Raw genomic sequence first — 25,344 nt, forward strand, 5'->3', positions numbered from 1 at the left:
TGTACTTAAAGATGGTTTTGAACAGAAAATTCTTTGGGAATAACGTTTGTAAGAAACCTCTCAAACTTTTTCAAAGCCTTAATAACCAAACAGAGACGCAAAGACAGAACCAGTTTATAATTTTGGATAAAATGGTTACAACAAATGAATTAACTTAACTAGCCTATTCACATAGAAAACCGACAAATAAACAAAATAATTTATTTAAATTAAAATGAGCTAACAACGTCTTTAAAATTTATGTTATTGTTAAAAAATTCCCAATTAAAATACCTACGGATAGAAGACTAAAAAACTATCAATAAAACTAGTATACGAGTATAAATATTATTAAGTCGTAAAGTTACTAAAGCGTGTCACTAGGCTGTGCCGAAGACAAAACATGAATAAGACACAAAAATGCGATGACAAGAAATACCACAAATTAGGTATTCAAATCTTCGTGTTTTTTAAACATTTTTTTAAAATTTGCAAACAAAAAATTATAAAAAAGAACAAAAATTGCTGTTATTTTGCTTTAATTTGAAACCGCTTATTATTAACTGCCATAATCTATTATTATTTATGTGTTTTGGAATCTTAATTTTTCGAAAATTTTAAAATACATATGTATGAACAAACTACAGAACACATATTTAAATGTTCAATGAACTTAGATGAAATACATAAACTTGATTGACTTGTTGTTTTATTTTCGTAGAGCTTGATTTCTTGTATAGAAATACTACACAAGAAATGATAATTTTATGGGAAAATAAATAATGACAAACGGAACTAAACAATAAGCTTTTAAATTAAAGAAAAAGCAATTTAAAAGATAATAATAATTTAAGGGTTTTGAATTTAAAAAAAAAGAGAGAGAGTTTAAGCCAATTATGCTATATGGGGAAAACGTGTTTATAGTTTCGCCATTTGCAAATCGTTTCGTAATGAACCATAGCGATATGAGTACAAATTCCACTTTAATAACTAATTTAATATTTTAATACAAAATATTATAAAAAAATAAACTGGAATTCAAGATTTTATAGAAAATTGGCACATAACCTTTAAGAAAAAAAGAAAGTAGCAAATGAATTTTGTTTTGTAAGCTTTTTAAGGTTTATGGTTTCAGTACGCATTCATGAGACGAAAATTAAGTCTGTTTTACAATATTTCTGGCATCAAATAACACGAGCTTTTTATTCATTGCATATAGTATTTTACCGTACTAACAATTTAATAACTTTATTATAACGAACCCGATATAGAATCCGATTAGGGGTCTGCCGATCGCGTCAGACTGAATATTGCAGTTTCTAATATTTGAGAATTCGATGATCAAAAACATCAGAAATGTCGATAACATAGTTTGATATGTGTATATTACGGAATACGTAACGCATCCACAGTCCATATCACTTTTGACGCTTCGAATCGGCATCAAAACTGTTACGGAAATTACTAAAAAGAAGTTTTAGGTATAAATAACAAGTTTATTGAACATTTGTCTTTGTAGGTGTGTTCCGTTAATTCAGAAGATAGTGAGAGATGACTAAAGAACCAGACTGATATCGAGAAAAATTTCCATATAAAAAAACAAAGGTGTACCTTACGAGTGATTTTTTAAAACCGATAGTACTTCTTCTCAAAAGGTCAACATAAGACGGAAGGCAGTTTTGAAAATGACAAGGAAGTTCTTTGTATCGATATTACAGTTCATACGAGGGATTACCTTATCGAATCATTTGCGAATACGATTTTTTTCGGACCGAGTATACTCCCCGGGAATAAAATATTGCGAGTTCCATAATCGGCATGAATATTTTTTTTTAAACAAAACGTTTACAATTAAATTTGCACTGTAAATTTAAAATGTGGCATTTTCTCTGCAAGGAGTATAAAACTTTCTCAAACCTAATTAGTAATATTAAGTTATCCCATATCCTAACTCAACCCATTGTTTAATTATATGAGTCTAACTCAGTTACCTTATTATAATTACACTCAAAGAATTTAATTGCTAAACGCATTCAGAATAAAGGAAATACATTATACACGCTCATACGGTGGTGAAGGTACTTTTGTGAACCTCCTATGCATAATTATTTAAGGTTCTTTAAACTTTGTGTGTGCAAATCTTCAAACCAGCATCATTATAAAAGTTTTTAAAGTTCTTTATTTTTTTGCGACGAACTGAGAGGTACATTTATCTTATAACTGAAAGAAAGTTCATCATAAACAAAGTTAGAAAAGTGTAGGTAGGTATAATTTAGGTACCTAACTGTTCACATAAAATGACGACTTAGAAAATAAGTAAAATAATGAAGCTTTGGTAGAACAGCACACAATGAAATTAATGTTTGTTACCTACTTCACCACTAAGGTGCTAAATGTATATTAAGGTTAAAGTTGAATTACACGGGTTTTCTAATAGAGTCTTGACAGATTTGAATTTAATTTGTGAACATACTCTTTCACTAATTGTCGAAGTGTCATGGTCAATTTATTCAGCAAACCCAACCTTTTCATCATGGTAAGGTACACGAACGAGCAACGTCTGCTAATTATAAAAAATTTCAACTGGAATACGAAATTTGTAAACGTAACTTTTAGAGCGCTAACTATACAATTTTCGTTCGTAATTATAGACCTAGTAAGCAAGTAGGTTATTACAAGTTTAAGGCAAAAATTTGAGTCACGGTGTTATTGAAAAAACATTAAATTACTGGAGTGATGGAAAAGGCTCTTGAAGAAAAACAAGTATGCTCGGCTATATTCTAAGATATTGCTCAAGCCTTTGAGAAGGTTAAACACTTGGAGCTTGAGTACAAATAAATAAGGACCTTCCCAGGTAGTACTATAAAAATACTGATATCATAAGGTACGAACCGGCTTTTTAGAGTTCGGTTCAACCAATATTATTTGGAACTAAAGAAAATACAAGCTATTGCCACTTAAGGATGTGTCATAAGACCAACCATGTATTTTATATATACATGAGATATTCCGTTGGTTATCAACGCTTTCATTATTATATTTGCTGACGATACTGTAATATTGGTACCAGACAGTTTCAAAAGTAGCGAAGGCTTGGCAAATATTACAAAATCCAGTCCATTACGTAAGCATTTGGACGCAAAAATGGCGTTTCAAACTAAATAAAACAAATGAAACAATTTTACAAGCAAAAACATAATGAATGCTCCAAATTCAATAAATAGTACCGAAGTACCTCACTCCAATACTTTGAAATACCTTCGAATGACTTTGGATACAATACTTAAATGGAAAAAGCACAATCAAAAAGCAAATAACAGAGCTAAACTTGAAGTCCAGAAGAATGTATTGGAAATAACTCTCACCTATCCATCTAGAACAAACAAATGTTCAAGCAAGTTCTTCGACGTTTTTGGGTCCAAAAGAACTTCGTGGAATATTAAATTGCCTTTGCATACAAAGAAATAACATTCATATTAAAATGGTTACAGAAGTTGTTAAAAAAACACGCTGTATCACACAATCAGCGACTGCAAAGTTTCCGAAATAGAGACCTTTATTGTACAAGACAATGTTTTGAGATTAAGAACAACAGGACCTTGGAAACTAAGAGCTCTTATAAACTTCCTCCAAAGTGAATTTTAAACGAACACAGGAAAAAATCATTTGTTGATCATTCCTGCATTGGTCCTGATTAACCGATGGTTTAAGTGCGGTAAGAGTCCTACGATACTCGATGTGTATCGAAAATTTCCTTGGAAAATGAAGCATGACAAGGGGCTGGTCGAAAATATTGCTGCTATACAAGCGTGCAAAGCAAACGATAAACGTCAGTTAATTTCAAGGCGTTTTCAAGAATTGGGAAAATAGAGCGTGTTTTGCGTAAGGATCCTTGTTCACACCACTACAAGGTCAAGTTGACTCAAGAATTAAAAATGATGGATCATTTGATAAGACGTTTTTTTTAAATATTAAAAAAAAAACTGCTATGCTAATGGATTTAATGCTTAATGGTAACCGTTAATGTTATAGACAAGAGCCCGGTGTGTGAGACATAATTCACGAACATCAAATCACCGTATCGATCTTATCAGCTCAACATTTAACTTATTAATATGCAAACAAACATCGGATTATTAGCTCAGCAATTAAAGGAGCATCACCTTTCTTTTCGTTGTCACTACGACGTTTAGGCAACAGAGCATATTTGACGAAACCCATTTTCATCTCAAAACTAACGCATCACATAAAATCTGTACGTTAGAGTTGAAAAGTTAATACATCTACAAAGAGTGACAATTTGACTATTTTACTCTAAGAACAAGCCTACAAATGCCTTTAAACTTTTTGTTCATTTTATTCCATTTGTTTTGTTTGAAAATTAAAGGAAATTTTATTGGTTCGATGCATGGTTTTTGACCGAAATACAAGATTGTTTTTCAAAGTACATAATTGTTGTTTTTTAATTTCATTCTTTGTTTGATTCTGAAACCAAAATTTGTTTGCTAATTAAATACGAGTTTAAATTCAAAAGGGATAAATGAAGTAACAAGAAAATATACACTTCATATGGTTGCCACTTTTATTTTTTATGTTTTTTTTTTATTAAAAAATCGACATTTGAAATCAGAAAAGTTTTGAAAATTGTAAATACAATTCAAGATTGTTTGAAAAGCAGTATAAAATAATTGAATGAAGCATTGAAGGAAATTAATCTGGGAGAAAAGAGAAATTTGAATAATCTCACATTTTAAACAACTAAGTTTTTTGAAAAATGGATTGAAAATCTAATTGTAAGAAAATGTTTGCAAAGTTGCGAATATTCTGCATCTACAAAGAGTGACAATTTGACTATTTTACTCTAAAAACAAGCCTACAAATGCCTTTAAACTTTTTGTTCATTTTATTCCATTTGTTTTGTTTGAAAATGAAAGGAAATTTTATTGGTTCGATGCATGGTTTTTGACCGAAATACAAGATTGTTTTTCAAAGTACATAATTGTTGTTTTTTAATTTCATTCTTTGTTTGGTTCCGAAACCAAAATTTGTTTACTAATTAAATAAGAGTTTAAATTCAAAACGGATAAATGAAGTAACAAGAAAATATACACTTTCATATGGTTGCCACTTTTATTTGTTATGTTTTTTTTATTAAAAAATCTACATTTGAAAGCAGAAAAGTTTTGAAAATTGTAAAAAAAATTCTAGATTGTTTGAAAAGCAATATAAAATAATTGAATGAAGTATTGAAGGAAATGATTCTGGGAGAAAAGAGAAATTGGAATAATCTCACATTACAAAGAAATTATTTTTTGAAAAAATGGATTCAAAACTAATTGTAAGAAAATGTTTGCAAAGTTTCGAATATTCTGCCAAGAAGGGAATTTTACAATTCAAGTCTTAACGATTTTCTAAGAAACCAAACAAGCTTGTTTTTCCTAAACTAGATCAAGTATGAAAAACGTTTTTGTTAGTAACTGTCCGAGAGATTTTAAAAAGAAGAAGAATGAAAAACAACCTTTTTTAAATGTGTACAAAATCAAAAAACTTCATTCAGAAACTTGTGAAATATTTTACTTAAAACTTGTTCTTTTTGAAATTGTGTCAGCAATAAATGTAACGAAACAATTTTAGTATCAAATCAATTACAAGCTTGAGCCACAATTGATTTATTGAAGAAAACGTTTGGCAACCTCATACTTTTATGTTACCGCTTGACTATTTTCTATGGGAATATGTGAAGTCGCTAGTCTATGCCCGAAACGATTGACCAATTTGAAGACAATATTTAAAATGTTGAAAAAGTCACCGAAATAATCCCAGATTAGACTACGTCAGAGCCAACCATGGCTCATATTATTTATATTATAATTAGAAATTTTCTTTCAAATAAGATAAATTTCATGTCAATTAAAAAAAGCCTCCCTCTACTGTTTCATACTTTGGAGTCTTTGATTTTCGTAGATCGATAATTCAGCTGACTTTTCGAAAAATATCACCAAATTATGAAATCTGGAAGGAATTTTGTGATATTCTAAATTCCGATTGTGGGCTTATTTTTCTAAAGCAAATCAGCTAGAAACTATAAGTTGTACAAGACCGAATGATCCGCAAAAGTAATTCACCGGTCTTAACTGACTTAAACTTTGTCTAATTTGAACGTGGAATTTTTCCCAAAAAGAATATAAAAGCACACAACTCAATCACCAAATCTCTTTAAATTAAAAAAAAAAATATGAATACAGGAAGAGAAATTTTGATTTTCATTACCTATCTACAAACCTATAAAACGCATACAAAAAAAGATACTTTTACTTTTACCCAGTAGGTAGGTACGAGAGCACGATTTATATGAAAATTAAATTCATAAACTGAACATAAACAACAAATAAGCATTCAAGCCAAGTGAAGCCGACGACGACTGCCAATTGACAAATTTCAATGAAACTTTTATATGCTGCCCCTGCTTCCTCGTTAGCCTTCGCTGCCCTCAGTTTCACAGCTCAGCTCAAAGCACATAACCTCACTCACACTCTTTTTTACGGCATATTGAAACATGGGTTTAAAAATTATTTTATTTAGGTTTTTCTTCGTGATGAAAAATCATCATTTATCGAAAACAAACTATGTATCTATGTATCTAGTATCTACAAAGACAGCAACAAGCAATCGAAAGTTATTGACCGGAAATAATAATATTTGGAAGCGACACAAAAAAAAAAAACAAAAAGTAACCAGCAAAAGATACGAAACTAAACAAACTCCCAAAGCTAAAAGGTAACCATGTGCAACGACGACGACGACTGTACGATATACCGTTACCGTTACACATGTGGATTGGATATTATCTACAAAAGTTAAAAGATACGTGTAGGTTTTATGACTAGGTACAGTACCGGCTATAGACTACATGCTACATCAGGGAAGCTCTAACTCTTACTCTACAGACTTTGTTGTATTATGAACATCGTGACATGGAGACACAATGGCTATGGTTGCATATAGCCAGCCATCAGCCAGAGCCAGATTAGAGAGCCAGCAGTTTTTCGCTGTCATTTCCAATTTGAACATTATTGCAACGTTAAGTGAACACAGCCAAATAACAAATAAAACAAAAAAGAAGTGACATTTGTACACTCCATGTCATTTGATTGGGGTTATGGGGCTGCAATGCGTGATTTTAAGGCCAATTAGAATTAGACTAAATGTCTAAAACTTACCTTTAGCATTGGCTTAGTTTTCCGCTAAGTAAGCAATACATAGTATGTACACTTTTAGATATACATTCCTTTTAGATCTTTATTGGGAAATGTGGGTCTTTAGATATCAGCGCACATGACAGCAATCAAAATAAGTTTTGAAAATCGATGACATTGACAGCTGTCTATTTTAATGAAGTGTCAATAGCCACACACAAAGTTTAAGGCCATGATTTAAAGGGATTGTAACCGATTTTAGCTTTAAAATAATGTATCTTCCCTTTAACCTCTATCTCCATTTTAAAACCTAGTCAAAAATAAGCCTAGTTCTGTTTTTTGTTTTTCAAAAAAATATATGTACTAAATCAAATGACGTGAAGTGTAGCCATAGAAGGGGCATTCATTGGATTGGATGTGAGTTCAGTGTTCAGTGTTAAAGTTGAGTTAGTTTGGGGCAGGCTTGAGTTTTTTTTTTTAATTCCCAGACCCATAATGTGAATGTGAACACAGTTGTGATTTAAAGCCGGGTGGTATGGTTTAATAGGTTTAATTTTTTTCTTTTTGTAAAGAGGAAGCCAACCAACCGTGTGTAATTTTAAAGATACCTATTTCTATACACACTATAGGTTAGATACATATAGACTAAGTGGATGATGATTTCAGTAAACATGGTTAATTTTATTCTTAATTTGTTTAAATTAAATTTTGAAAAGAAAACAACAATAAAAAAATACTAGTACTGCGGTGTTACATGGTTGAGTTACCCAAGAGAGGGACTAACGAGCTTTTGATTGTTGTTCTACTTACTTACATTTTTTGTAAATATTTTGTGGGTAATGTACACCCGAGAACTAGTCCAACATTAAAATTTTACTTTAGAGATTTTTTACATATGAAATTTAATTTTCAATCAAAATAGTTTAGAATATATTTTCAAAGGCACATTAATTCAACACTTGAAATAAATCGGTTGAAAAATGTCAAAGTTAATAAACCGGTCAGTTCAAAAAAGCATTGAGACAACTGATAAAATTTGATGTTTTGAAGAGTAGCAAATCCGGAATAATTTGCAATACTTTTAATACTTATTTTCAAAAAACGATAACTTAAAGTTTTTCTCAGCGATAATATTTTGTGACAGTATTTTGAAAGTCCAAAAAATTGTTTTCTTTTCTTATAAAATTCTAGAACAGAAACACTGTTTTTTATACAGATCACGTATGTGCCGCTGTCAGACATCTTCAATTTCATCTATAATTTAACCAAGAATCTACCAAGTCTTAGAAACGAAGAACGTTTAATAATTATGGAAAACAAAGTTCAATGTGTACTTCTTCCATTTTAAAGTCAGTTTAATCGACCTACTGAGGCAGCTATTCGGGCTATTGTGACTAAATTTCTCACCAAATTTATATTGTTGCACATTAAATAACCAAAACACGCTTACGTATAGTCGAAACTGGATGTGTCGGTCAGTTTTAGTGATGACTGGGAATTATCGTTTCGGCACCATTGTCTGCAATCAATCCTCTGTAACTCCACTACGTGTAAGATTTTGCTGAAGGACTAAGATGTACAGCTTATCAAAACATAACTGACGCAAGAATAAAAGTCGAGCAAACTACTAAAACCCCAAATTTGAGGTGAATAGGCTCTTGAAAAGTTAGCTTAAGATCAACATTTGTATCGAAACATTATGTTCAGTGACGAAACTCACTGGTTAAACAAGAAAAACTGCTGTATTTATAGTGAAGATTAGCCAGAAGCATTGCAAGAGTGATCAGTGCTTCCAGAAAATCATTGTTTGTTGGAGATTAAGGGCTGTCGGAATAATTGGTCCGAATTTCTTGAAAAACTATGCGAATCGCAACATTGGTGGTAAGCTCTATCATGGGATTATAAAAAACTTTTGTTCTTTCGCAAAATGGATGACTTGAAACACAGAAGGCGTAACAACGGACGTATTGAGAGGCGAGTTAGGTTAACAGTAAATTTCACGCTTGGGTCGCCTAGATCGTGCTATTTAACGCCTCTACCCTTCATTAGGCTATGTTCAGGCTCATGATTATATCAACCAGACCAGTTGTATTGACGCACTGAATATTACCAAAAAGTTTACCACAATTGGACTTACCGGATGGAATTTTCGACGCACAGCCGCAAGCAACATTCGCATGAAATAATCTTTAAACATTAAATTATATCAACGGTACTTTACTTTCAAATAAGTTTAATGCACTTTTATAAATTGTGTTTTTTTTTTAATTTGCGATAGATCTTTGAAAATCACTTCTTATAAGAGTAAATGTAAGTGGGTCTAGTCTGTTTGGACTTAGTTTTCTGGAAGTGGTGCCATCAAAAACATGGTTTTTGAGCTGTAAAAATCAAATAAACAGTCTAAAGTGGTAGATTTTTGAAACTATCTTAACTTACATCGAATCATAATCAATTCAATTTGAGCTCCAAATTTCGAGGCAAAGTCGTGACTTGTTAAATCTGGGAAAGACCCTGGGATGCGACTCACACTAATTACTTCTTCTTCGTGTACGTCTTTTGAAGTTTACAAAAGTTCTACAAAATATAAATAACTAAATTTTGTGTAAGAAAAAAAAGTTTCAAGTCAGTATTTTTCATTGTTTTAAAACACTTGAGCCAAAATAATTTTTTATCAGTTTTTAGTTGTTTTGTAGGTTTTTGTGCTTCGTCATAAAAAAAGGTCTAAATTGTTTTTTTTTTTCTTTAAAATTAAGCAAAAGACAACAACAATATTGTTTTCGAGATATTATAGATGAAACCCTATTTAAAAAAAAGCATTTTTTTGAAAGTTTGTATTTCTTATAACAAAACGCCGATCGGATTTTGTTTAACAAAATTGAACATTAATTTCTATAGAACGAAATAATTTTGTTGGCAATACCTTTATTGATTCTCGAGACATTCGAGACAAAAATCAATTTTTTTTTAGGTTTTAGTTTTTTATTAAAAAAACAAACGGTTTAATATTTTTATCGAATTTTAATGCATCTTTTGATTTTATTATTTGTAAAACAAAATTAGTTTGCAATCAACATCTTTTCTGGTTCTTGAGATATTGGCATTGAAAAAAGGGAACCCGAACACGAACATTTCTCTTAAAACTTTTTATCTAGAAATCCCAAAACTTTCTTTTAAATAAATCTGATCGATAACAATAACTTAATATAGGAAATTAAAAAATTTAAACGTACTTAGAGCACTAAAGGCTCTAGATTTTGTTCTTCATGGGTACATATTATGAAAGAAATGTCTTATATTTCTTTTTCATCATACACTCCTCGTCAACTGAATACGCACAAACATTTTTTAATATACTTTATCCATTTTTTCCAAACAGTGATGGTTATTATGCCATCTGTTGATGCTAACTATTCCCTTAAGATGTTAAGCAGATAATTCCGAAAGAGTTTTCCAAAAACAACCGTGAGTTTTTCTTCAACCACTTGCAAAGTGTTTTATATGCAAAGTAGGAGTTTGTTTTAAGTCAACTGAATAGGTACAACGCAATTTTCTTCGTTGTTTATAAGTTTTTTTGAGTGCTTGGTTTAAATTAACGATTTTAGTGTTTTCAGTTAAATTTAATTCTTGATTTCAAATTTTTTAAAAAAAATGGGTAGATCTACGTGTCTTAACAGTGTTGAAAAAGCTAAAATCGATTTACTTAGAGACCAACGCTTAACTGTTTTAGTTTTAATTTTAGTTTATTCTCACTTGAAAAATAAAGATTCCTACGGCAAAAACTTGAAGAGAGTTAAGAAAACAGCAACAACAGCAGCTGGGAGACGAAGAATTTTAAGATGTGCATCAAATTCTTCTGACTCTGTGGCAAAAATAAAAAAAAAGTCAGCGTAAACGCAAGTTGCTCAACATTTTTAAGAGTAATCAACAATTCAAGCCATCTTAAACGAATGAAACTTAAGAAAAAACCACCACTTGACGAGAGACGGAAAATGTTGCGATTAGATTTTTCAAGACTTCACATGAGTTGGAAAAGAATGGCATCACGTGGTTTTTTCAGATGAAAAAAAGGTTAATTTCGATGGCCCTGATGGGTTCAACTTTTATTTTCACGACTTAAGAAAAGAAAAAAAGATTTTTAAAGCGCCATCATAGTCGTGAAGGATATTAATGTCATGATATAGGGAGCAGTCAGTTATTATGGAACAGTTGAACTCGAGGCTGTCACATCAAAAATGACAGCAGCTGGGTATAAAGTAATTTTGGAAAGAAATGTTCCTAAATTTTCTAACATCTTTGAACCCATAAACTGGACCTACCAACATGATAATGCACCTATTCACCTCCGCATAATAAAAACATTGATAGAGGAGCGTCAAGTGCAGTTGCTTCAATGGCCGCCGCGCCGCCGCGTACTCACCTGATCTAAACATCATAGAAAATGTCTGGGGATGGTTAGTACGCAAAGTTTATGAGGGTGGTCGTCAGTTCGAAGACAAAGAAACCTTAATTTCTGCAATCAAATAATTGTGGAGCGAAATTTCGTTAAATTACATTAAAAAGCTATACGATTCATTCATGGCATAATAACCATCACTGTTTGGAAAAAATAGATAAAGTATATTAAAAAATGTTTGTGCGTATTCAGTTGACGAGGAGTGTAAGTACATATGCGATGACAAGTTCAGGGAAAAGGAGTTTTATGCTGAGATTAGACCACCAAATCAACACGAAAAGCCGATAATACCCATGGCATTATGGTTAGTGCGTTGGACTGTCATGCCAGAGGTCTTGGGTTCGATCCCTGCCTATGCCATCTTAAGTTCACGAGTACTGCCTCTTGCGAGGAATTGGCAAATTCTATAAGAGTAACTCTTATCATGAAAAAGTGCTTTCTCAAATGAGCCGTTCGGATTCGGCTTAAAACTGTAGCTCCCTTCGATCCCTGACAACATTGCTCATAGACAGGAATGGTTGAGAGTTGTAAGTCACTAGGCCCTAGTTCTCGAAAGACTGTTGCGCCACCCACTTTATTTTTATACACAAATTAAGACTTATTTCATTACAATTTAATTATGAATATTGTGGGAATAATGTATGGTACTTAGCGAGTCACCACACCCTTCATAGCAACCGGTCAAACAAAAAACATAGTCCCACTCATCCCAAAAATTATATTCACAAGATTAACAAAAATAACAAAACACAATAAAGAGGTATAAAATTTAAGATAAATCATAATAAAAATCTCAAATTTCCAAGTCAAATTAAATTTTTAGAAAATATAATAAAATTAATAATGTCTACGTGTTCTCCAAGCTTAATTTATACTTACATTGATATTTCTTGAATTATTTTCAAACTAATTAAGTGATTATCATTAGAATAGCTGGCAATTAGCTGATGTAAAAAATATTATAATAATTTAATTTTGTATCACTTTTTTTCTGCTTAAAAAAATCATTCGCATATTTCATATCAACTCAACAACTTCTGCAAATCAGTTTACAAATGAAAAAAAAAACACACACATTCTTAACAAATGACGAAATTTCTTGCCTTCCTTCATCAATTAAAAACTAATTGCTTTCCGAATTAAATAAAAAAAAAGATATCAAACTTTAAACACATTCAGTAACGAACAGCGAAACCAAAAACTTTCGTAATTTTTAAGTTTTTACAAATTTTATCCCACAACTAGAAATCATCAATCGAAAAAAAGAGCTCGTAAGCCAAAATCACAGCCCATGACAAAAACCATTTCCACATACATCACTTTTTCAACATCCACATTAAAAGATAGAAACAATAAAAAGATTGTTCATAAGCTCGAAGGGAAAGAACACATTAGTGGGGAGGGGGTGAAGAAATACAGAACAAAAATAATATTAAAATTAAACTCTTCTTTTTTAATATAAATTTTAATTTGTTTGTAAAAATGTTTCGCATTTTTCATCATAAACAATATCAGAAAATTTAAAGAATTTCATTCTGAACGAAATTTAAAAAACACAAATTCTCGTATCTTAGAATTCCGTAAGAGTAAAAAATATTCAAACCCTCCATATCGTGTGCCGTGCATCAGAAGTTGAGTAATTTTAAAATTTATATCTAAGCGAAATATTTATTATTATTATTTTTTGAGGGAGAAAAAACAAGAAGGTCACAGATTAATTAGCAGAGCAAACAAAAAAGAGTAAATAACCAAAGATAAACATCACAGAAGATGCTTGAGAGATACACAACACACATTTATGCACTGCATGCATCACACATCACATTATTTTGATCTGACACTGACCTCGTTTGTTTCTTCGTTAAATAAAAGGGGCTTCGTTCAATTAGCAATGCGGACAGACCCTCAACAAGAAAATTAATTATTACGATAATTTAGGCAAAACAAAAATAAAAACATCGAAACACTCGAAATAATTCACGAGCAGCGGCAACAGCAGCGGCAGCAAATTAACATCGCACGAACCGTTCACTGGAACTTGTACCGTTAGACTAAAAAACTTAACAGACAATAATACGCACACAAGTCTCATCATCATCATACACTCCACACACCATCGTCATCACCATCATCACAGTCGTCGTCATACTCATTACAAACACACTCAGTACGTACGTGTGGAGAAGGGAAAAGTGGTTGAGGGAGGAGACATATTCAGAGACGATGGTTGAACAGGGGGGATTGGTGCGAACTAAGAAATTACATATTCACTTGGCCCTAAAAATTTGGCAAGTTTCCATCAATCATCAACGCAAAGCAACGCAACTTCAACATAAAACAAAAGCCCCAACAGCCCATCCCTTTTGAGAATCTGCTAAAAATTACTTCGAGCTTTTTTTCAGAAGGGGTGGAGGAGGGTGTTAGGGGGTCTATACTGTATACTCGAAATATTGTTGGGTCTTTAAGAATACACTCAGTCTCTCTTGACTTGAAGGCATATCAAGTATTTATATCGATTTCGATGACATGATTACAGCTGAGTTAGAGAAAAATACGCATTTCGCATCGCTAAGCAGCTGGAATGAGTATTTATACAGTGGACGACGTTTTCAATAGATTCAGCTTTAAATTAAAGACAAATTAATGTTCTTAAATGAAATTTTCGATTGTATCCTCGATATAAGTTATACAAGCCTGTTAAATTGGGACTTCTAATAGAAGCTTGACAACTTTGAATTCAATTCGTGAACGCACCCTTCTATAACATTTTTATCATGGTACGCGAACGAACATTTTTTACCGAAATTCAAAGTCTATGAGCGCGACTTTTAGATCGTTCAATGTTCTTCAATGTTCGGTCATAATTCTTGCCCTACGGTCTACATACTCCTCGCGTAATTTGACCGTGTTAGTGAGACAACATTAATTTACTGATGTGGTGGAAAAGGCACTTGAAGATAAACAAATACGCACGGCTATACTCTTAGATGTTGCTAAAACCTTTGGTAAGGTTTGAGACTTGAGTACAAACTGCATAGCGACCTTTCAAGACAGTACTAAGATATTCTTAGATCATACGTTACGAACCAACTCTCCGTATATCCAAAACTACTTGGAACTTAAGAAAATACAAGCCGGTATACCCCAAGGAAGTGTCTCAGGACCAACCTTGTATTTTGTATATACAGGTGACATTTTATTGAATACCAGCGCTATCATGGCCCCCTTTTTTTATATGATATTTCAATATTTGTGCCAGATAGATCCAAAAATTTCACAAAAAATGCTGTCGATAAAGTAATTTTTGGACAACTAACTGACATAACCTAATAATGCTTCAATTTCTAATTCTAAAAGTACAGTACGATACTCCAATGCCGCCAAAAACCTTACACAGCACATAAAAAAGAAAAGAAGGGAACTACATTTGAAATACAGATAAATAGGGAAGACCTTTCTAACTTTTCAGAACAAACTTATGTTATAAAAGAAAGTTCGAAAACCAGTTTTTATCAACAAAGTCTTTGGGAATTATTACAGAAATAGTTAAAAACACTTAATCTGCGATTGCAAAGTCAAAGCAACTGCGAAGTGGAGACCTTCTTAAATGTACGAGACAATATTCGGATATTGAAAAAATCAAGCCCTTAAGTTGATGGATATGGTCTAACAGCTGTGGAAAAATATTAAAACTAAAATACTTCCCTGAACCGAAATTTTAAATTAAAAAAGAAAAAGCCTTTCAGGGCGTCTCCGTAGCAAACGATCGAAATATTTCTAGGAAGTTCTCAAGAATTGAGCATCGCTTAGACCTCATTATGTTTTTTTTTACGTAAGGATCTTGGTTTACACATAAACAAGATCAATGTAACTCGAGAATTGAACTCGATAAACCAATTAAAGGGACGACGACGTACATACGTTCTCCGATTGAGCAAACGAATCTACTTTTTGGCACAATGCGTTCGTCAAAAAGCTAAAATTTTCGTGATTGGTCCGGTGAAAATTCAAATTTGATTCACGAATCATCAATTCATCTACAAAAAAACGTAAGGTCCAGTTTAAATGCCGGCGGCCGGCGTTATTGGGCAAAATTAATTCGACGACGATAACGATTGTCACGTTATTGTGAATAGCCAGCTTTTACGCACTTATTTTTAGGCCAAATTGGAAGATGTGGACTTCGAAGAAGTGTGTTTTCATTTTGAAGTGGGCCGGTTAATTAAAAGCCTCGTTGGTCCGACAATTTTCGTATATGTCGCCGAGTCATTGAAAATGGGGTACAACAAATATACTCCTCCCGTGGATGCGGTGAACAATGTCGAGTTCCATTGTACTTCAAGCCGATCAAAATTTGTTTGAAATATGACAAATGGTTTACGTTCTACTTAAAAGAAAAGGTGTCAAGTTTTTATTGGAAAGGTCTTTACTTGGAAAATAGAACTGTTTTGATCATTACAATTATAAAAAGGGATGAATGGTTTTAATGTTTCTAATTTTCAACCAAAAAAAAAAAATAAGAAAATTATGTATTTAAGATTTGTTCGCTTAATGTTAAAGGCACATAAGTTGAGAATATCCGTCCATGCCCATATCCATATCCATATCCATCCAGTGATATCGTTTTGTGCTACATTTAAGTATTTGACGTACGCGTTATCACTCGCAGATGTGAAATATGTACAAGTAGGCATTCTTACGCCGAAAGCAAATAATAAGAACGAAGCAAAACAAAAAATTAAAGCCTAAGAAAGACGACTCGGCGCTGCTACTTGCGGAATTAATAATACAAAAAGAAGAACATTGTTTGGGAGAATTGAAGCTGGGGCACGTACCAATTGTGGACTTGACAGTCAATTTAGTTTATAGGTAGGTAACTTAAGCACAAACAAAAAGCACAACTTGAATTTGTATGTGATACAAGATAGAATAAGAAATTCAATTAAGTCAAACAGAATAAAGAACCTTAAAGGATAAGAATAATTATTTTGTTGGTACATTATACGTCTGTTTGAATAAAAAGGAATTTTTTGTTGTTGTTTTTGTTTTATTGAAGTTATTGTATTATAGATATTTTGTGAGGCTGTCAAACATTATAGAAATAAATTGACTTTCTAAAAATGAACTCGGTAAAACGACGTTCTCTTTTTATCGCAAGGTTAGAGCCGTTTTGGAAATTTACTTTTGTTAAGTTTACATTCTTATCATGAACGCTTCCAAAGTTCTGTTCTGTGTTAGTTTTAATTGAATAGGTACTGCTTAGCAGAAGAAAACTTAAAATATATTCAACAGTTCAAAAAGGTTTAAAGAAACGAACATTTTTAAAACATATTAGAAGATAAATATGAGAAAAAGTGTTGGAGACAAAGCGGAACCTTGCGGAACACCAAAAATTGTATTAATTTTATGTTTTCTTCTGATTTTTTCAACTTATATTGATTTCAATTATGGAGATTTGGGAGATTTCAAATAAAACCTTACATTTAGCAGAAGTCAATGATACGATGATATTTTGCTATACAAATTTTGTTACGATGTCGGTCATCATCATGGCTATATAAATATAAATAAATATTAATTGAAGGAAATGTAGAGAAGGTTCAGGATATGTGGATTTTACACTTCCAATTAGCTCTTAATAAAAATACCAGGGGTGGAATCGGCTAAGGTGATTGTTGATAAATGACAATCAAAATGATCGAATTTGATCTACATAAGGCGATAGTCAAATTGATACCTAAAAAGCTATCACAAAAAAATGTGATAGTCGTTTTCAAACAAATTTGTTTATTCCGAATAGAGCTACCAGACGCTTACACAAACGAATGGAAAATTTTCTTAGTTCACTTTGTTTCTTTTAAAAAACATATTCCTGTGACCGACAAAGCTTACAAAATTAAAAAAAAAGCAAGAAAAGTAAGAATTTTATTCAAAATCAGCCAATTTGAAACTTTTATTTAGATATTTTATAAGAATCAATATAAAATTTCACCAAGGCAACAATGAATTTTGACAATTTGAATCTGAAATTGTTCAACCGAATTGAATTGAGTTGAATCATCTTACACAGACGGAATAAAAATGATAGTCAATTTGACTATCAAAAAATTGATAATCAACTATCACCTTAGCCGATTCCACCCCAGGGTATTAGATTTTCCAATAAGAACATGAAAACTTGAGCAATCGGAGAACGTAAACCAAGAAACTTATGCAAAATACGCTATAATGAGGCTTGAGCAATGCCAAATTTTTTAGAACGCCTAGAAATTGAATGATTTGGTTCGTTTGCTACGGACGATATTTTTGACATTTGTATATGTAAACTCAAATTTTGTACCTTCTTATTGTGTGTCTTCTAGGTGAATATTTACGACCGAAAATTTGAGTCTGTCTTCTAGATTGACCATTTGAATCAACACTCTTAAACGGTTAAAAGGTTTTTTATTCTTAGACGTGTGGTTGTCAAACTTTGGAATACTTTTTTAAAATGTGGTCTTTTTGACAGCTATCATTTGATTTATACTCAGTCTGGTTATGCTATTTAAAAATAATAACACTTTAACAATGTTTGCACACTTATTATAACCAAAATAATGATTCGGTTCGGGCGACGCAACCAATCAATCAATTTGTTGAATGAAACTTTTGGTGAGCCCTCGAAGATTGTGCAATTTTTATAGAGTTATGTAAAGTCGCTAGTCTACGTAAATAAGCCGTTTGAGGCCTTATAAGAAATAGCGCATTATTTTAAATTTCTGCCAAAATTGGTTGACAGTTTGGGCATCTGTGCTGAAATTAATTTGAACCCGCTGTGGCAGCCACTTGCTCGCAATCATTTTCAAAACATACCTTTATAATTGATCAAAATTCTTGGATAAAACATTAAATTATATGCATTTTATTTCGTCATGAAAACCAAGCCTCTAAAAAAATTCACTTTATCTTTCCTGTTTTATTTAACCATATAAGCTTCAATGGGCTCTTGGTTGAGAAAAGTTTTATACGTTGTTAATAAACCTGGAGAAGGATTGGGGTAATTGAAGTATTGAAAAAACAGCTTATTTATATAAAAGAGGAAAAACTAAAGTGTCCACCATGAGAGTAAAGGTGACATGTTTATGTTGAATATTTGTTTTTACCTTCATTAATCACTTAACCTATATGCCAATTCTTTTGTTCGCACTATGTACCGCAGAGTTCTGGAAATTCTTTCCTAAGACATCAGATGCTCTAGTCTATTCCATCTCTAAAGCGTAAGTCTGCAAAGCTTTCATCCATCATAGATTTAGTAGATTTCATGCGTGCTAGAGTCAAGAGTGTAGCGAGCTTGATTATCTCTCACTAAGCACGCAAATCTCGGAAAGTTAAGCAACAGCAAGGGCGTAGAGTTCGAATCACAATAGAACTATGTTTTAAGAATTCTAATCGATTCTGAAGTTTACGCATGTTGTTTTTAGTCAAAGTTGGTTTCGAAATCACAATTGAAATTGTATTATCTTGCTTCTTGTTTACTTCTATCTCAAAAACAAAAAAATTGACGCTTTGTGAGGCTAGTCAAAAATTTTTAACATCCAACGAAAACCTCATCATATTTCTTCACACGAATCGATTCACTTAACAAAATACTCTTATCATATTTGTTACCTTTGCATGATGTGAATAAAATGTTCAGCGTCACGGTCAGGACTTGAATCGATTCTGGAGCATCGAAATAGATCTTTTTTTTAAATAACTCTAAAGAAATAGGTTTAAGGATAACAAGATCCTGGAGGCCAGTTGTGATAACTTCTTTAAAAAAATAACACTCTCAGATTTCTAGCAATTGTCTAGTTTTTACTTGTCGAATGTCTAAAGATGACAGCTTCTAAAGCCTAAAGAGCACGTTATTCATAATAAAGACGACTCCAATAAAAAAAAACACCTTTATTTTCGCCAAAAATTCGTTAACAACAAGAACAGTGAAACAGCAATTATTTCAAAAACATTTAGTCTTAATTATATTCTATAGATGAGAGTACTGGACTTAGTGCATTTAAAAAAAACCTTTGGATTCAATAATCACTCAAAACTAAAAAACAATTTTTAATTTCTCTCATCAGGCCATACAATTAAACTTGCTCTTTTTTCAAAAAGTTCAATAGGTTAAGAATCTCAAACGTTCTTTTATATCAAATAATAATCAATATGGTGGTTCTTTTTATATTCGAACACAAAAATGAACTTAATTTCCAAAACCCTTAACGATACCTCGACTCACCTGCAACTACCTATTGCTTGCGCTCCTTCCTTATTTTGTAATAAAACAACGTGTGTGCACCTGACACAAGGAATCAAGGAAGGAATCAAAATATAAATCCGCCACTTAAAATGCAATAAACCACTTACCAACAACACACTGCGTGTGGGGTTGTTTCTATATAAAGATTCTACTACTTCAGCTAAAAATTCAACGCCAACTCAACGCACCAATAGTAACTAGAAACCGTCACCTTCATCAAAAACACCTTTTTTTTTATCCCTCACCCAGCACTCTATGCAACAACAACAACGAAATAGCGCCAAAGAGTTCAATAACTTTTTAATTAGTCAACAAACATCAACCATCAATATTATGAACAGAGTACATATATAACGAACTTCCACCATCTTTCGGAACAAAACTGGAAAAGGCTACAAAAGCAAACTGCTATATCGCAGTGTGCAGGAACTACAGGGTGCAGGGTGCAGCACTGTTCATATATTGACGCCATGTTCTGCTCTTTAAATGGTTTTTTTTCCTCTTCTTTGTCTTCTTGTATCAAGCCTCTATCGAAGCCTCGATTAATTTATTCATACCAAACCTATAACTCACTTAACATTTTCCAATCGATTGAGTCTCTTTTCAAACTCAATGCAACCGAACAACTTTATGTCTGATTGGAAAACTAGCTGGAGCTGCCTGCATAGGCTATAAGCTATTAACTATAACTTATAAGCTGGAAAGGTGCTGTGACGGCTGGTTTATCCGCTCATTTTTTTTTACGCTTTTGTTTTTAACTTTTATGCAGATATACCATAAATGTACCTATCTATGCAATTAAAAGATCAAATATTAAGTTTAATACAATCTACTCTAAGCAGCACAGTCTTGGTTAAAAGTGTTCATCAAACGAGCTTGTGTTTTCTAGTGAAGAATTTGGTAGTTGTTTTTCCATGCTATTATGTAAAATATTTGGTATACGAATATAGTCCCCCAGTTTCCTAATTTATAAGACGTCCTCAAAAATTCAGTCTATAGATCGAGTGGTTGAATTTTTAAACGTCTTAAAAACAAACTAAAAGAAAATATCAGTGAGTTCAAAAATTGAGTCACTAATAAGATTTGTGAAAAGTCTGACGACGGTCGTTTTTACCTAATACACCCTAGGGAATGCAGCGAAGCTTTCAACAATACCCCAGACACAAAACCCGCCAATAATATCTCAAGATGGCAAATGGATTGAAAGTCCGAAACAAAAAAAGGAATAACTTTGCTAAACATCTCGCAAAAGTTTTTCCCAGCAAATACGGCCAGAGATCCCACGCTTAAAGGATTAAGAAGCTTGTACCAGGTTACGATCTTATCACTGCTCTATTTGTGAATGAAACATTATTGGAAAATTACAGAAATCATTCTTATACCTATAAACAGGGCAAGCCACCAACAGAAACAACATCTTACAGACCAATAACGCTTATACCAATTGTGAAAAAGTTTTCGACAAAAATGGAACCGAAAACATTCAGCAAATAATAGAAAAAAGAAGATTAATTCGGAAATATCAGTTTGGATTTATGAATAAACCTTCCACGACAGACCAAGTACATCGAATTACGGTCATATTGACAGACGAGCCTTTGACAAGGTTTAGAACTTAGAACTTGAGTACGAACTGCATAGGTCTGGGAGGGTTTCCCAGGCAGTACTAATAAATATTGAATTCATACGGTACACTCCGACTCTTTAGAGTAAAATTTCTCAGAACTAAAGAAAATTCAAGCCGGTTTACAGCAAAGAAGTGGACTAGGACAAACCTTGTATCTTTTATACTCAAGGGATATTCCAGTGAATATCAAAGCTATAATTGAAGCCTTTACTGATAAAACTGATGAAATGTTGGTGCCAGCCAGTTCAGTTTGAAGGCATACTCAAGAATTGCAATGCATTCGATAAGATAAGTATTTGTACGGACAAATTTATAAAACAAATACAAAAATAAAACATAATAATGCTTATGGAAATCGATAAACAGTACATTAGAACCTCTCTCCAATACTGCCAAATACCTTGAAGTGACTTCGGATAAAAGGCTTAAATGGTAGCATACCAAAAAGTAAAGAAGAGAGCTAAACTTGAAGGAGTGGTTAATAAGAAAGAACTCTGACTTAACTATTAACAACAAGCTAAAGTTTTATAGCAAGTTTTTAAACCCGTTTGAGGTTGGAATAATAAATAACCCTTAGTAAACAAGAAATAACGATCATCTACATCGTGACTTTCAAATTGAAATATCACGCAATCAGACTCCAAAAGTCATACCAACTCTGATATGGAGACCTTCTTAAATGTACAATGTTTTAAATGTTCGAAGATTGAAAAGAACTAAGCCCCTAACGGTCTAAAGCTTTGAGAATTTTATATATATGTAAATAAATATATATATATATATATATCTATATTTCCTAGATAAGTTTTGATTTACGGTGGGTTAAGTGTGCTAAGAGTCCCACACTTCTCGATACCGATTCCCACCGAGTGTTTTTTGAAAATTTCGATCGGATTTAAACAGTCGATTCTTATGATCATTAAAATCGCAGAAAGTTTTCTATCCTGAATATTGCAATGACTGATGCCTAAAGAACAAATCCCTGTAGTTCACAGTACGACCGAAGTTGGGTTCGAGGTTTTGCATTCGTGGAGGTGCGATTATTACGGTTGAATTACTATTTTTCTAATGCATTATCTGTAAAAATAAGACAAAAAACACAACGACGTTGTTTAAGCTGCGTAAATTATTTAGCAATGATATCACCGCCAATAAATGTGAATTTTCTTTGTTCACGTTCTAAAATAACTTTCAGGAGTAACATGATTAAGCTTTTGACCTATATAAATATTTTAGATAAAAGCCAGATCAAAGGAAGACGCCTTAGGAAACCCAAACATCTTGCAGCATTTTTGACAACATCGCGTATGTGGTCCTTCCAAAACAGTTGGTTGGACATACCGATAATTACGAGGTTTTCAGTTTCTTTGATGCAATTCAAGGATCATGGATCCACTATCAATCATGTAGTTGTGAAATTATGATTAAATGACAGTGGACAGAATTGAGTTTTCACCACATAAGATTCTACTCGAGTTTTGATTCCCCATTTAACAATGTGTCTAGGTCAGAATGTAATGAGCTTGTCATACATTTCCGTTAAAGATCCATATCGGAAGATAAATTTTGTGAACCTGAAAACTACTATGAAAAACTAAAAGTACTATCGTCAGTAGAAAAAAAGTGTAGGAGACAGAACAGAAACCTGGGGTACACCAACATTTATTATTTGTTTAATACTACTCAAACTAAACGCTGCTGGAAAGATAATTTCAAATCCAACGAAAGAGGAATTCGTCAAAACTTACTTTCTCCATAACGATAAAAGGATTTGCTCCACTGTTCGTTGAGATAAACTACCAGTTAACAAATGGACTTATTGATGTCAAGTACTAAATTCAACTAAGGGCCCATCCTTTTACTCTGAAATTCAGAAGTGTTATGTTCTATAGGCCCAAAACCATAGAGTCATTGACAGAACTTGGCACTAAAAACCACAGGAAATCACATAAATTTAAGTTAAGGTAAGGGAATAGAGCTCTCAATTTGCTCAACCAAATCTCTGAGATTCCATTTTTTTAATGTAGTTTCCTGAAGAATCATTGATTTATGTCACGTTGCGTGGTGGAAGATTGATTGAAGTACCTGACGGAAGAAAAAGTGAGTAGGGCTTAATTTTTCTGTAATTTTATTTAAAGATTGATAAATACTTTTTACCATGACTTTAATGTAAATGATAACGAACTTGTACTTCAGTCTTCTTGTTTATGGTCGATCCAGTTTTAAGCGGAAAGAAAGTGGCATTTAATTATGTTTATAAAACAGCATTTTGGTCATTTGATTGAGATCATAGATTAAAAAGTATCTAAAAACATACGCAGTTTAGTGTCGTTTCCACTGCCCCTGTCGCTGCCACTGCCACAGCTTAGATATGTCACAATGGTGGCTATCAAAGTGGACATTGTACGTTGTCCGAGATGTCTTATAATCGTTGGTAGCATCCATAATATAGTTACTTTCTATTTATGCGCACTGCAATTTGTTTTATATCATACAAACGGCGATAAAACTTGGATACATTTTTGTTTCTAATTTTATGCATAGACACTCGTGTACTTCATTTAGTTTAAAAAAAAAAAAATTGTGTCTAGTAGATTTCGAAGCAGACAAAGTGGAACTATTAAGAAAAAGATTGCAGTCAAAGATTGTCGCCGTCGAGTTCGAGTCTACTACCTACGACTTGGTTTACCTTAGAGCTAGATAGATAGATATATAGATACATAATTTATGTGAATCTACAGCAGCGATAAAAGTTTAGTTAAACTTTACTTTTCGCTGACTGACTGCATAAAATTTAATTTAATTCGTTTGTGTTGTTGTCAATGGCTAAGCGTTACGCTTTTAATGCTTCTCGTGTTACGCTTATATTTTCATAGTCTCATAATTTTATTTCATTTTTTTAATACTTTTTAAAAAACAACAAAAACAGTCCAACAAAACTACAAAATACACATCACTGATGAAGAAAAAGATAAATTGTATCGAATTTGTTGCTCTGTTTCTCGTTTTGTTTGAATTTTCTGTAGGTAGGTATCTTATAGGTTTAAAATCTGGGTCACAAAAAAAAGGGAAAGTTCCTAATTTTTGTTGGTATATTTCTTCTGATTTGATTCTGAGTACGAGATTGTTTTGGTTTTGATTTCATTTTCAGAGGAAATATGGTTTCGATAGATTTTTTTATAACCCAGAACATTTAAATTCGATTTCACTTTCGTTACCCAAAAAAAAAAAAACAAACTAATTTTATTCTGACGTCATAATTGGCGGAAGTAAAAATAAGAATTTCATTTTGGAGCTGAGAATTGTCTCTTGCTGGATACGAAATCATATGAGAGGGTATTTTGAATTTTAGTTGATTTAGTTTTTACCATTTCGGAGATATTCGTGAGATTTTATTGAATAAGTGGAGTCTTGTTATGTTACTATTCTAATGGAACGTAAGAAGAGTAGGTAAATAATTATTACAAACAAATTTGATCACAATTTCTAGTTATTGAAATCTCCATACACTTTTTTAATTACTTTTGAATGTAATTGTAGAATTTCAATTGGTAATTACGTGCTTAGATTTGAGACATTTATTTTCTATGTTTAAGCAATTTTGAATGTTTACTTTTGAAGTATGCGGTTATATCTCTAATTCCCAAGTTTACATACTTTTTAGATTTTTTAGATTTAGATAAGATTTCATTATTTCTTAACATAAGTATAAATTTACAAAATCACAATTAGCATGGCAATGTCGTCTACCAGGTTGACAAAATAAATTTAATGTAATATAAAGTAATGGTTGTATTAAAAATCAAGA

At 32.3% G+C, this 25,344-nt stretch overlaps 1 protein-coding gene across 3 annotated transcripts in view; it reads right to left on the reverse strand.

Moving 5' to 3' along the window:
* LOC129941647 (GTPase-activating protein CdGAPr) overlaps nucleotides 1-25,344 on the reverse strand; it is a 173,575-nt gene that overhangs the window by 36,687 nt on the left and 111,544 nt on the right. Inside the window, exon 1 of one of the 3 annotated variants that reach the window (XM_056050338.1) lies at nucleotides 13,474-13,657. The exons of 1 other annotated variant lie outside the window; for it this stretch is intronic. The gene's annotated coding sequence lies outside the window, so the exon portion shown is untranslated. Of the gene's footprint in view, nucleotides 1-12,507; nucleotides 12,612-13,473; nucleotides 13,658-25,344 lie in introns of those variants that run through there. One more of the 3 variants, XM_056050339.1, reaches the window with a different exon arrangement.

This window comes from Eupeodes corollae, chromosome 1 (genome assembly GCF_945859685.1).
Source record: "Eupeodes corollae chromosome 1, idEupCoro1.1, whole genome shotgun sequence".
NCBI classification, from domain to species: Eukaryota; Metazoa; Arthropoda; class Insecta; order Diptera; family Syrphidae; genus Eupeodes; species Eupeodes corollae.